The sequence below is a fragment of the Epinephelus moara genome, chromosome 1 (genome assembly GCF_006386435.1).
Source record: "Epinephelus moara isolate mb chromosome 1, YSFRI_EMoa_1.0, whole genome shotgun sequence".
Classification (NCBI taxonomy): domain Eukaryota; kingdom Metazoa; phylum Chordata; class Actinopteri; order Perciformes; family Serranidae; genus Epinephelus; species Epinephelus moara.
Window position 1 is genome coordinate 30,520,056 of NC_065506.1, and position 13,122 is coordinate 30,533,177.

Here is a 13,122-nt window from a genome sequence, read left to right on the forward strand (position 1 = left end):
AGAAATAAATGTATTTTGTCATTATTGTCAAAATACTTAAAATAACAGGCAGGTTGTTAATTTACAGATTTTTATACTATTTTTAAAAAACAGAAAACTACTGTAAAAATGTAATCATTTACCATAAAATTACGATTTATTCTTACAGTGTAGATATTAATAAAACATGAGATTACGAGAACCGTTACATGTGAAAAGAGGCGAAAAGGCATATAACAGCCTGGATTGTGTTAAAAGACATTTCGTAGAGCAGGAAATAAAAAGGTTGAGGAGTTTTGTGGAAGCCAAGCACAGCGTATCACCCATGGAACACCGCTGTCACTGTGAACTGTGCTGATGGCAGCTTCGTTTTATGGGGGAGGCTCGAAAGAGTCGACACAACAGTGAATTAAGACAAATGTAGGCAAAAATCTTGAGAGGAAACCTGCATCAGACTGCCAAAGACTTTAGATCGATACACCATCCTAACAGCACCGTGACCGCAAACACTGAGGAGATATAAACGCTGGAATAACTTCAGAGCGAGAGCATGAAAGCTCTGCAGAGGCAGACTCCAAAGCTCCAACTAAAATCTGTTTGAATCTGTTTACTGAAATGACCTGCAACAGGCCGTTCACAGACGATTCCCAGTTTGACTGAGCCGAACCAAATCTGTGAGGAAGGCAGAGAAAACTGCAAAATCTGTAAGTGCTCAAGGGACAGATGCATCCGCTTTGACTCTAAATGAGATTTGCTGCCAAAGGCGCTTTCTGTGTGCAAAGTGTGGGATTGAATATATTGTCAAGGCTGATATGTCGGTTTTCTTCCCCTACATACAGTGCACATGTAACGTTACAGTGCCTTGTCAGACTGTGTGTTTGCCTTAAACCTACACATGGGAACACAAGGAAGTTGCGGCAGTTTATTTTGTTGGGAGCAAGGAGTTTTGAATAGCTAAGATTTTATTTATCAACACCATTGTAATTCTGCTTATCAGCCTGATTCTTTATTGATCCCTAATATTTTCTGTGTGGAAAAAGGTAGGCCTACATGGCTTTAATATCTCTAAGTCTGAGCACAGAGTAGAATTGAGGCATGCTTGTGACTCAGATGTGTAAAAGCTCCACTGTTGCATGTTTTCCTAGTCAAAGTAAACCTGCTTAGCCTGCCTGTGTAGAGTTTATGTTGTTATCACAATATTTACCCTCGGTAACAGACATGCTGCTCAGCTGGGAAGCAGTGGCAACGACTGTCAAACGTATGGCACTCCTAAAATTTAAGCCCTTGTTGCACAGAAAGATGTTTCAGCATATTGCCAGTGTTTCCACCCGTACTTGAAATGATCATTTTACAGACATTACAAGCAGCATTGTTGTCCTCCTTCTTTGTGAGATGAAGTCATGCTCCTCTCCGCCATGAATCCTTGTTCTTGCAAGTTTCTAACAGCGTAGACGCATGAGTTTAATTTCACTGTTCCAATAGATCAGACAGTTTGAAACTGCTTCTCTATTCCCATCCCTACTAGGGGCAATTCTTACATCACCTTAAATAAGCTCACAGTACTTGGTTGTGAATCCTAAGTGGTAATTTGTCTCTGTGTGATGAAGGAACCGTTGAATTACTTAAACATATGTGATTATAAAACTTTTAAATAGACATTCAAGAATTCAAAAAACTTCCAGCACACACTAGAGCATAGGACTGACAGAAGGTTTATCATCAAAAGTTAAAAACAGAAGGGGCGAACAACGCGTGTTGTAATATAAGAAATTTCTCAAAAAAAAGTCTCATTTAGACCATGTGGCTCTAAAGAGTTAAGGGTATATATCCAATAGGTCTCTCTCTTCAATAGTTGGTTAATGATGTTACCACCTCTATTGCGATTAATTCTCTCAATACCTATAAATCTATATATATATCTATCTATATAGATATATATATATATATATATATATATGTGTGTATATATNTATGTACTTGCCCTTTTAATATATGAGCTTGTAAATTTGGACTTGTATCTCATAGATTGATTGATTGTCGGGCTGTCAGGCTGTCATTCACCTTGTCTATTTAAGCGCACACCTGATGACAACTGTCATTCACCTTGTCTATTTAAGCGCACACCTGATGACAATTGAGCGAATCTGATGAAGCAACATGTGAAACGCGTTGTTCGCCCCTTCTGTTTTTAACTTTTGATAATAAACCTTCTGTCAATCCTATGCTCTAGTGTGCGCTGGAAGTTTTTTGAATTTTTGACTGTGATTTATCCTGCACCAGCTGGCACCTAGAAGAAGCACTTAGTTGCTGTGCACGGGACTTACAGACTTTTTTTAAATAGGCATGTTTGTTCATTCTCATATGTAGCAGTAATTACTAAATACAAATAGCAAGATATGAGATGATGCAGCCAAGCAAATAAGACAACAATAAGGTCAAAACATGAAGTCATTACAAACCTAATGTAGCATATTAAATTAATTTCAGTAGAACTGTCTGTGAATTAATTCCACCAGATGAAAATGTACTGTAACAAGCCGTGAAAACAGGGTATGTGTAATACTTGTACAGATTTGTAATATTGAGTCATGCGTGCAAGTATGTTAAAAGTTTAAGTTGTTTTACAAGTTCAGATATTAAATAGGAGCAGTCAAGTTTGTTAGGTGTTACCAAACCATTTGTCATATACAATGAAATGTGTGAACAGTCTTTGAGATAAAGACGAGATTGAAAAGTAAATCAAGTTAGTTTGATAAGCACAAACTGAAAATAATCAGCTTTTAAGCAGGACTGGGCAGTCACAAATTATGTTTCTTATATTGCACTGATTATTAATTTTTTTTTGAGAACGTAGCAAGTATAAGCCATGCTTTACATAACATTACATTCATTTGGCAGATGCTTTTCTCCATAGTGACGTACGATAAGTGCACCCAAACCATTGAGAATTTTAAACATCCCGAGTTTCTGCTGAAAAATGTGATTCTGTACATCAGAAAACATCATCAACACCTCGAGGCGCACACAGATGCAACAGCTGATAGCACTTCTGCACTGCCTCATCATGGCAGAGCACAGGATGAACATAGAGCCGTGTTATCAGCCTCCTCATCATTAGAAGCACCCAATTTTCCACAGCATGTGTACTATCAAAATTAACTCTGAAATGGGATAAGGAGCATAATCCAGGCACACCCACGGAAGTGTCGACGTCCTCGATGAATTGGGTCATATTCTCTGAATCGGTTGAAACGTATCAATGGACAGTAAGGCGGATGTCAAGCAGACGTGATTATGTAACTCGGAGTGCTGCAGGTGCTGTCTGAGGTGTTTGTTTGCAGTAAGGAGGAGGAGGCATGACAGCTGGGAGCCTGTCGTGTCGGGTCAACCAAATAGGCATAAATGTACTTCTTGAATCCTGATAGTGATGTAATGTTATTTGGATGATTGTATTAACTTTTTTTTTTTCCCGCTAGAAATAAACATACTAAGATAAAATTGGTGGAAGAACTGTATACATTTTGAAAAATAATTATGTGGGAGTGATGTAAGGGCAATTTAGATGCATAATGTTGAATCAATAACCTGAAGGTCGCTGTGTGCAAAGGTGTAAGTATTACCTAGAATATTATGAAGCATCCTCAAGGACAGTAGCCAATATGTGTATAAACAATTTAGTATCACTAATTGATATACTGGAACATAGAAAAAGAACCTGTCAATACAGGTGTACATCCATCCGTGGCCCCGGAATCACCTTTACTTTTCATACAAATATTAATGTATGAATATCACATAATGACTACTTGCAGGTTCAAGGAAAGGTTTCAGAAATGCATCTGCTTCTGCAGATCTTTTTGCACTCTGCCTCCTGTTGTTCTCAACTCTATTAGACTCCAAACTGCATGGCAGTCTAAACTCAAATGGAAATAGTGGTTGTCACTCAGGGTTGCCACTCTTTTGTAATGATACATTTCAAGGACTTTTCAAGCAGCTTTCTAGGACAAATTATTTCCAACTTAAAGGCACTTAGTGATGTCCTATTCCAAGCACTTACAAGTACTTTCCAGACCCCCAGCAGCCGTGCTTACTGTCTATTTTTCTATATGTGTTTATGTAGGGTTTTTTTTAACCACTTTGAGTTGATTTTTAGTTGATTATACTTCTACTACTTTCTACATACTCAGTCAAATAAAACATGCTTTAAATAGAACAAACAAAAGCACCATTGTCAACACAACAAACCTTGTAAATTTCTTTTATTATAATTTGCAATGGGGGCACTGACGTCTTTAGAGAAGACCATTTGAAAGCATGTAGTGGTTTGCTGATTCTGCCCACATCAGTACAGAGTCAACAGTCAACACCAGCGTTACCACACCCTTGTTGTCTTTCATACATCACTGGGCATCATGCAAATAAGAGCTGAGTGACACCAAAACGACTGCTTTCCACAGGGATCACAATGCAGCCTTGTTGCAAGCACTGGAGACAGGTATTCTTAGTATAGGGGGTGCGCAATGTATAGAAGAGGAAATGTACCGTGCATGCCAGTCTAGGCCCTTATATACCGTAAACTACAGAAAATAAAAGCCTTGAAAAAACAAGCCTAATTTTGTGTCATTACATCTGACCTTTTGTATATGAAAAAATAAAAACATACCATATGAAAGCGTTAATGCGTTCTGAAATCATGTATGCAGTGCAGTGTGACTGAAGTATACAGCCTAGTGTCCCTCTGCGGAGGGCTGTTATGAAAGCGGGTGAAGCCTCTGGCAACAGGAAGTCACAGGTGTGATGGAGGAAGACAGGGCCATAAATGACACACCACGCTGCCCAAACCGATTACCACTGACGGGAGGGTGTGTTTACGTACGAAACACACGTAGGAAACACACAGAAGGCAGAGAGTAGATGGAGGAAGGAAGGAAGGAAGGAAGGAAGGAAGGGAGGGCATCAAGAAAGACAGAAGGAAGCAAAGAATGAAAAAAAGAAATGAGGAAAAAAGGCCAGAAGGAAACAAAGTATAAAGAAAAGAGGAATTCAAGAATAAACTATTTAAAAAATAAGGATGAAAAGGAATTTAATATGGAAAGAAGGATGTAAGAAGAAAGGGAGCAAGGAAGGAAAGAAAGAAGGAAGTAAAGGGATGAATGAGCTGTGGAAAGAAGGATGTAAGGAACAAAAGGAAGGAAAAAAGGGAGGGCAATAGTATGAAAAATAAATAAGGAAGAAAGGCCAAAAGTTGTGAAGGTATAAAGAAAGGAGGAATTAGAGAACAAGTAAAGAAAGATTGAAGGAGGAAGAAAAGAAAGAAGGAAGTAAAGGAAGGAATGAAGTGTGAAAAGAAGGATGTAGGGACAGTAGGAAATAAAGACGTAAACTAAGTAGGGGAGAATGAAAAAGGAAGGAAGAAAAGAGAAAAGAATAACGTATAAATGAAGGAGAAAAAAAAGATGAAATTAAGACAGTAAGGAAAGACGAAAGAAAAAGGGTAGTAAGTATGGAAAGAAGGATGTGAGGAAAGAAGGAAAGAAATAAGGAAGTAAAAGAAGGAATGAAGTGTGAAAAGAAGGATCTAAGGAAAGAAAGAATGAAGGAATAAAAGGAAAGGAATTAAGTATAGAAAGAAGGGTGTAAGGAAGGAATGGAACAGAAGGAAGAAAGAAGAGATTGAAGCAAAGAAAGTAAAGGAATGAATGAAGTATGGAAATAAGGATGTAGGGACAGAAGGAAGTAAAGATACAAAGTAGGAAAGAATGAAAAGAAGGAAGAAAAGAAGAAAGGAATAAAGTATAAATAACGGAAAGAAAGGATGACATTAAGAAAGTAAGGAAAGAGGGAAGAAAAGAGGTAATTAAGTACAGAAAGAAGGATGTGAGGAAAGATGGTAAGAAATTAGAAGGAAGGAATAAAGTATGGACAAAAAGGCGTAAGGAATAAAGGAAGAGATGAAAGAAAGAAGGATGTACAGAAGGGAGGATGGAAAGAAAGACAGAAGGCAATAAGTAAGAAAGGACAGGCTGAATGTACGTAACAAAAGAAATAAGGATGGAAACTGCGCGCTAAGCATCATAGTGTGTATTAAAGAAAAAAGCGCAAAGGTCCAGATGCTTTCCGAATATTCCGGTTTCACTTGTTCTATTTTTAGCATTGTCCTTACGTCTGTTTCAGGTTTTACATAACCCCTACTTCCGATAAAGTAAGCAAACACCCACTCACTCTCAGCCATGCAGTAAAGCCATATGGGACTTCAGCTCTCATTAGCCCAAGACAGCGTGAAACAAGTCGGCTGAAAGGCATCAGGGATAACCATCATTCACCCCTGGAAGTGGCTGCTCACTCTACAGCCCTTCAATATGTTCCCCAGCCCTATACCGTACATGCATTAAATGTGTGAATATATAAGCCTGATGAAAAAACACATATAGAGAAAACAAAATGCAAATTAGTAAGTGGGAAGGTGTTTAATAATTCAAGTGAGACTGTCCTCCAAAATACAACCACATAGGTTAGTACAATCAGCTGTTTACAACCCGTATACTGTAGAATGGTACAGGAATGAGTCCTAAAACCTGGAAATGTGGCATTTTAGCACTCCTGGTTCCCTCGTCTCAAAGTCAGTGGGTTTTCGGTTGGATGCCTGAGATAAGATCTGTGGTTAACACAAGCTTAAGAGACGTTTATATGTTGTATGACATAAAATACTTCAGTAAATACCTCACTTGTAAATTTTGAAGCCTTTACTTGGCTTAAAAACAGCAAATGGCTAAATTAAACTACAGAATGTCATCAAGTTGAACGGCTTTACAGCCTCGTTGTTGCGTCAAATAGAATTCATGCGACTGTGGTGTAGTACGTTTATAGATGGACCTGCGCTTGTATAGCCCCTTTTTGTTATCTGACCACTCAAAGTCCTTTTTACACTACAAGTCATATTCACCGTTCACACACCCATTCATACACTGGTGGCCGAGGCTACCATACAAGGTACAACTCAGTTTTTTAACACAACAATTTGGGGTTCAGTATCTTGCTCAAGGATACTTCGACATGCAGACTGGAGGAGCTGGGTATCGAGCCGCTGATCTTCAAATTAGTGGACCACCCGCTCTACCTCTGAGCCATAGCTACCCACCTCTACAGCCTAACGTTAGCTTTATACTTCTGGCCTCTTGCATTTACACGTCAGAAAATCATAAATGAGGTGTTCATTTGCGGAGATTATCTTGCTGAAGGTGTAAACTTTTGTTTTCCACAGAGCATATTTTCTGCAATAATTCAAAACTCAATGGTAAAATCCCATTGGCTTTTTATTAAGGGGACCAGGGCGATGTTAACTCTGGTGTTGGCCTCTATACAGGGGCGAAAATCCCATTTCATAGTTGGGGGGGACAATAAGCAGTAAAATTTTAGAGAATAATTCTGGGGGGGACAAGGGAAAAAAGTTGTAGCCTGTCTTTTATACAGCATCTTTTACCGCAATTTGACACTTTAATCTTCTCTCTATCTCTCCAACAGGCAGAGTGAATGTCTATACTTATGAGAAATGGCTTAACAACTAAACATTTCCTGCAATTAAACTGGTAAACTGGTTTATAAACAGTGTGCTGTGAGATCTGCCGCTGCGCACCTCACAACCGTGCGTAATAGTCGTGCGTAATGACCGCTCCGACTGCAAGTCTTTCATGTTTGTCTCACTGACAGGTGGAGAGCCTACAGACAGGTACCCATTAGCTACGCTCCGTCACAACCGTGCGTAATAGTCGCGCGTAATGATCGCTCCTCGTCCGTTAAACTGCACATCCTTCATGTTTGTCTCACTGTCAGGTGGAGAGCCTACAGACAGGTACCCATAGCTACGAGCTGCTCCGCCACTGACTGCTCTTGTCCTGTCCTCTCCCTCTTCTTTCTCTCCTGTCCTCTCTATCACTAAACTCTGAGCTTAATCATTAGCTTTTAGCTTAGCAGCACTCGTAATTGAGTAGGCTTTTGAACAATGCAGGAGAAATGTTGCTGACAGTTTATATTATCAGCCTGGGCCTGGGGCTTGTTGTAACAGTAAATGGGATGTGTTTTTACAACATGTGTAGCCTAAGTTAAACTGTGTCTGTGTGAGTGAACATCTTACCCTGTGATGCGCAATGTGGGCAGCGGTTCCAGCCACATGCTGCTACTGCTGCCAAGCAGCCCCGCCCATTGGAAAGAGTGTGGGATATACCACTACTAGGAATGGGAGGGGGGGACTAAATCTTTTAAGATTTAAATAGCACATTATTGCACGATTATAATGAGCACTGCTTACATTGTGCTTTTAATAAATACTACTGCATTGTTCAAAAATTATTAATTGTGTCTCAAATTATTCTGGGGGGGGCAGCTTTACTGAAGGGGGAGTCATGTCCCCCCCGGGATTTCCGCCCCTGCCTCTATACATTACAATAAATGGAAACCCTGCAGCACTCTATGCTTATTATTAATCGTCTACCTCTAGTGGCTGTAGGGATAATGACGGGAGCAAAGGAGGAAGTTGGGTGATGTAGTATAAAGAGCGACAGGGAAGCAGTCGGGGTGGACGGGTCAGCCAAACAAACACAGAACTTTAACCCAGGAGATCACTGTCCATGTCCCTTGTGAAACAGAATGTCACAATCAGTTTTTTAACTATGTAACGTATAGGGTATGTCACATGACACACGTCAAGTTACATTACATTAGTAACAAACATGCTTATTTTATCCCAAACCATGACATGTGTTCTAAACTTTACTAAGCAGTTTTGTTGCCTAAACCCAAAACGTTGTTGACAGGCAGATACCAGATACCCCCTCATTTAGATATGACACCTCTAGGGGTGCTATTTTAGGAAACACTCACTCCTATGTATTAGAAGTACAGGAACAAATGACTCGTGGTTGTTTGGGTTGGAGGAGTTGTTGATTAAGCATATATAATGTTTTAATATTGTGTTTTTAGTGAAGAATTTATTATCAGTTTGAATGTACATGACAGCTTGATGATACATTTTTAAACTTGAAAACTTTCTAATCGTGCCTCTCGCTGGAAAGCTGATTATTTCAAGAGCAATAGCTGTTGTGATATTATACCAACTTCCTCAAACACAGTAAAACCTCTGTGTTAAATATTACAGAGCAGCCTCTCTGTCTGAGGACAGGCTGCAGTGACAGGACCACTCAAGTTAAGTGCAATAGTGAGTTTATTGAGGAGCCTGTGGATGAACCGTGCAGGTGGGTGTATTTATAGAGGGCAGCATCAGAGCAGACTCCAGGTAGACCTGACACCAGACCAGCAGTCTGTAACCTCATCTGAGGCTTGGTCTACTGGGCAGGTGGCCTCACTTGGGCCATGCTGTGAATAATCTAGCTGACATATCTGCGAGGGTTGGGACTGAACTAGATGGACGGCTGCCGATGGAGCTGGTGTTTTTTGGACTCTCAAAGGAGCTTCTGCTTTTTTCTAAAAGATAGAAACTTTCAGTGAGGACAAAGGGACAAAGTTTGCCTGATATCAGATAGAATTGTCAGCTTGTTACACTCTGTTTCCATCTTCAGTCCGCTCCAACCGATTCCTGTGGGAGAGGAGGAATTGATTTTCTATAACCAGTCACTAAAAACCAATGTATCAGCCAGAGGAGATATGTAATCCCTCCAGCATGTCCTGGGTCTGCCCCAGGGCCTCCTACCAGTGGGATGTGACCAGAATATCTCTAGCAGGAGGCACCCAGGCGGCATCCAGACCAGATGCCTGAACCACCGCAACTGACCCCTTTCGATACGAAGGAGCAGCAGCTCTACTCTGAGCTCCTTCCGGATGTCTGAGCTCCTCACCCTATCTCTAAGGCTGAGCCCACCTACCCTTCCGAGGACACTCATTTCGGCTGCTTGTATCTGCGACCTCATCTTTTGGTCACTACACAGAGCTCATGACCATAGGTGAGGGTTGGGACGTAGATGGACCAGTAAATCGAAAGCTTCGCCTTCAAGCTCAGCTCCCTCTTCACTACAACGGTCCAGCGCAGTGCCCGCATCACTGTAGAAGCCGCACCAAACCGCCGATCCATCTCACGCTCCATTCTACCCACACTCGTTAGCAGGCCCTAAGATACTTGACAATGGGCTTCATGCCTGTGGTGCTGATTGGCTAATCGAGTCCCCTTGCAGCACTTGCTTGTTTTATTTTAACCAAGACATCGTTGTTTTGTGTCAAAATGCCAGACAAATTCGTTAACTCAAACTAAGTGGAACTCGTTCTTACTAAACAAAGTTTTGCTCTCTTCCCAGTAAATGACCAAAACGGAATTAAACAAATTTTCTATATCATTAAGATTTTATTCTTCCAGGCTGACGTGTCCAATTTTAAACATTGGGTGATAAAATATTAGATCTGAGCTAGTTGCATAAACTCTTAAGCCTGGAAATCCAGACCCAAATCTAGAAAGATTTAGGGTCTGGCTATGAGTAATGCAAATGACCCAACTCGAGGGGCAGCACCAAGCATGCATTTGAAATATCACTGCACGCAATTGGATAACACTACGACTAATCAGAACAATACACGGGGTGATGTATCCAGAGCTTAGCTACCAGCGGAGCTAACTGGTAGATTAGACTCTTGCCGTATCCAGTCAGCAAAACAGCAAAAACGTACTTCTTGCAAAGGAAAGATTCGAGCACCGTCTTCTCTTCCTCTTTTAGAGAAAAAGCCAAGTCTAACTCGTTCATTGTAGTGGCCAAAGCCGTTTCAAACAACTGGTGTTCATCCGTAGCCATCTTGCAATGTTTACTGATTCCGGACTCGATCGTCACAGTGTTGTCGTCATCTGTTTAGCTTGCCTCTGGCCCGCCTATATCAGATACACCAATGTGATTGGTGCAGCTCGGCTACAAGGGCATGGGTAATGAGCATCATTACTGATTGCCAGAGTGACTTGCTGAGCAAATTCAAATTGTGCTCTCGCGAGAACTCTGGATTTCCAGGGTATAAACTCTTTGCTTCTTAGACAGATTACGTACAACATAAATCTTCCTTTCCATGTTCATATTTCATCATTCTGAAAGTATGCAGGCTTTGGTTTTGTTTGTATGTCATTTCCATTATTAAAAATACCTCAGCATGCCCATAGTTGTAAAACAAAGTACACATTATCTCTTGACCAAGAACATGTCCCTCTAGTCATCCCTCACACTTTGCTTCAGTCGTCAGAGGAAGAGCTACATTTTCCAGCTGTAGCACAGGGATGAAGCAAATAAGGAAATCAAAGTATTCCCAGTTGCTCAGTATCATCTTACACATTATTTTGACTCTTGTGAACCTGGAGTGGACGTGGCTTGTCGTTGCCCCTGTGGAGGAAAAAAAAAACAGCATCGCTCCCAAACCCGCCCCTCCCTATCATCCCTCTCAGCCATCTCTGCCTTTGCCCTTTCCTCTGTCGAGCCAAAAACAGACACCAGCCACAGGTGGTCTCTGCGCTTTATCGGTTCTGACACACATCTCTTGCCTTAAGAGCTTAGAGAGACAATTAAAAATTCATTAGGACAATGAAACAAGAGAGGATAAAAAAGAAATAGGACAGACAACAATACATAACCTTGCTGGGGCTCCAAAGTGCTCTGACCTATCGTCTACAATGTCTCTTGCTGGCGGCACTGTTGTGCATGTGTGTCTGTGTGGTTGTGTTGTGGTGTAACTATAGAGATACAGAGTCTAATATAGAAAACAAGGCTGCCCTGCTGTTACCCTGAAAATCACACGACAGAGGGACATTTATTCATGCGTTTTGTTGTTTGGAGCCCTGAAATTCACCTCTGCCGCCAACTATTTCTAATTAATTTTTATGTTCCTCGAGGTCTGGTCCCTTGAAGACTGAGGCAGAGCTGCAGCACACTATCCCCAGACATTTGACCATATTTAAATGATTCTGACTAACAAATAACCATCGCCCTGCTTCTTTGTTTACTTGCAAATTAGTCTTTACTGTTTGTCTATAGCTCATTTAGGCTATAAGGGACTGAATTTGCATTTTCCTTGTTGAATCCTTCACACACCACACAACACATTTTAATAAGATTCAAACAAATGTATTCAAGCTGCTGCTACACATGACATCATATTAACTGCCATTTTACGCACATTGTTACGGTCACAGTCTGTTCCCTGAGTATGAAAAGTAGACTCTGAAGCGGCAGTGTGAGTGAGTGAGTTAACTGGGTGGAGGCACATGTTTTATGCCCTGCTCATGAAATTACAGAATAGCGCTGCCATATGATCCCTGTAAAAGTTATCCTTATCCTACAGTTCCTTTGAGTGATAAGTGTTGTTGTAAATCAAATCATTTTGACAGCAGAGGCATGGCTGAAGCTGATGTGGAACTTTCTGTTAAAGCCAATGTCTGGGCGGTATGTCTTCACTGACAGAAGAACAATTAATTGGCAGCACTCATTCAAAGACATATTGATGAAACACATCACAGCTCATCTTTACATGCCACGGTGTGTTCAAATTTGTCTGTAGTTCAACGCTACATCATATGTTTCCTAGCTCTGATTCGTTGTAGCCTATCCAATTGCGTCCAGAGGCGTTTTGATCTACGCCTGTTGAAAACGCCCCTTGGAAATTAAAAACATATTCAGAGGTTCCAGGCCAAAGACTGTATATAAAGATACAAAACACGTCTCCACTGGTTCCCACTGTACAAAAATTAACCCAGAATATCCTGTATACTGCCACTGCCAACTTGGCACCACTGTTGATGTCATTTTGGACCTTGAGTTTGAGCAGTTGTGATCGCCACGGTAATGAGTTCCGTCGACCAGTTATGAGCACCATTAATTGCAAGCACACTAATTGGCCGCACAGCTGTCATAACATCAAACTGTACTTTCTAAAGCATCAAGTAACCAATTAAAACCAAACTTATCAGAAACATGAACACTTGAGCGTACATCAGCGTAATAAGATCTACCTAAAATGACAGAGACTATCTTAAAGGAAAATGTATTATTTATAAACATACTTAATATGTATGTACTTGAATACACCCACGGCCACTTTATTAGGTACACCTTGCTAGTACCAGGTTGGACCCCCTTTTGCCTTAAGAACACCTTGATTCTTCTTGGCATA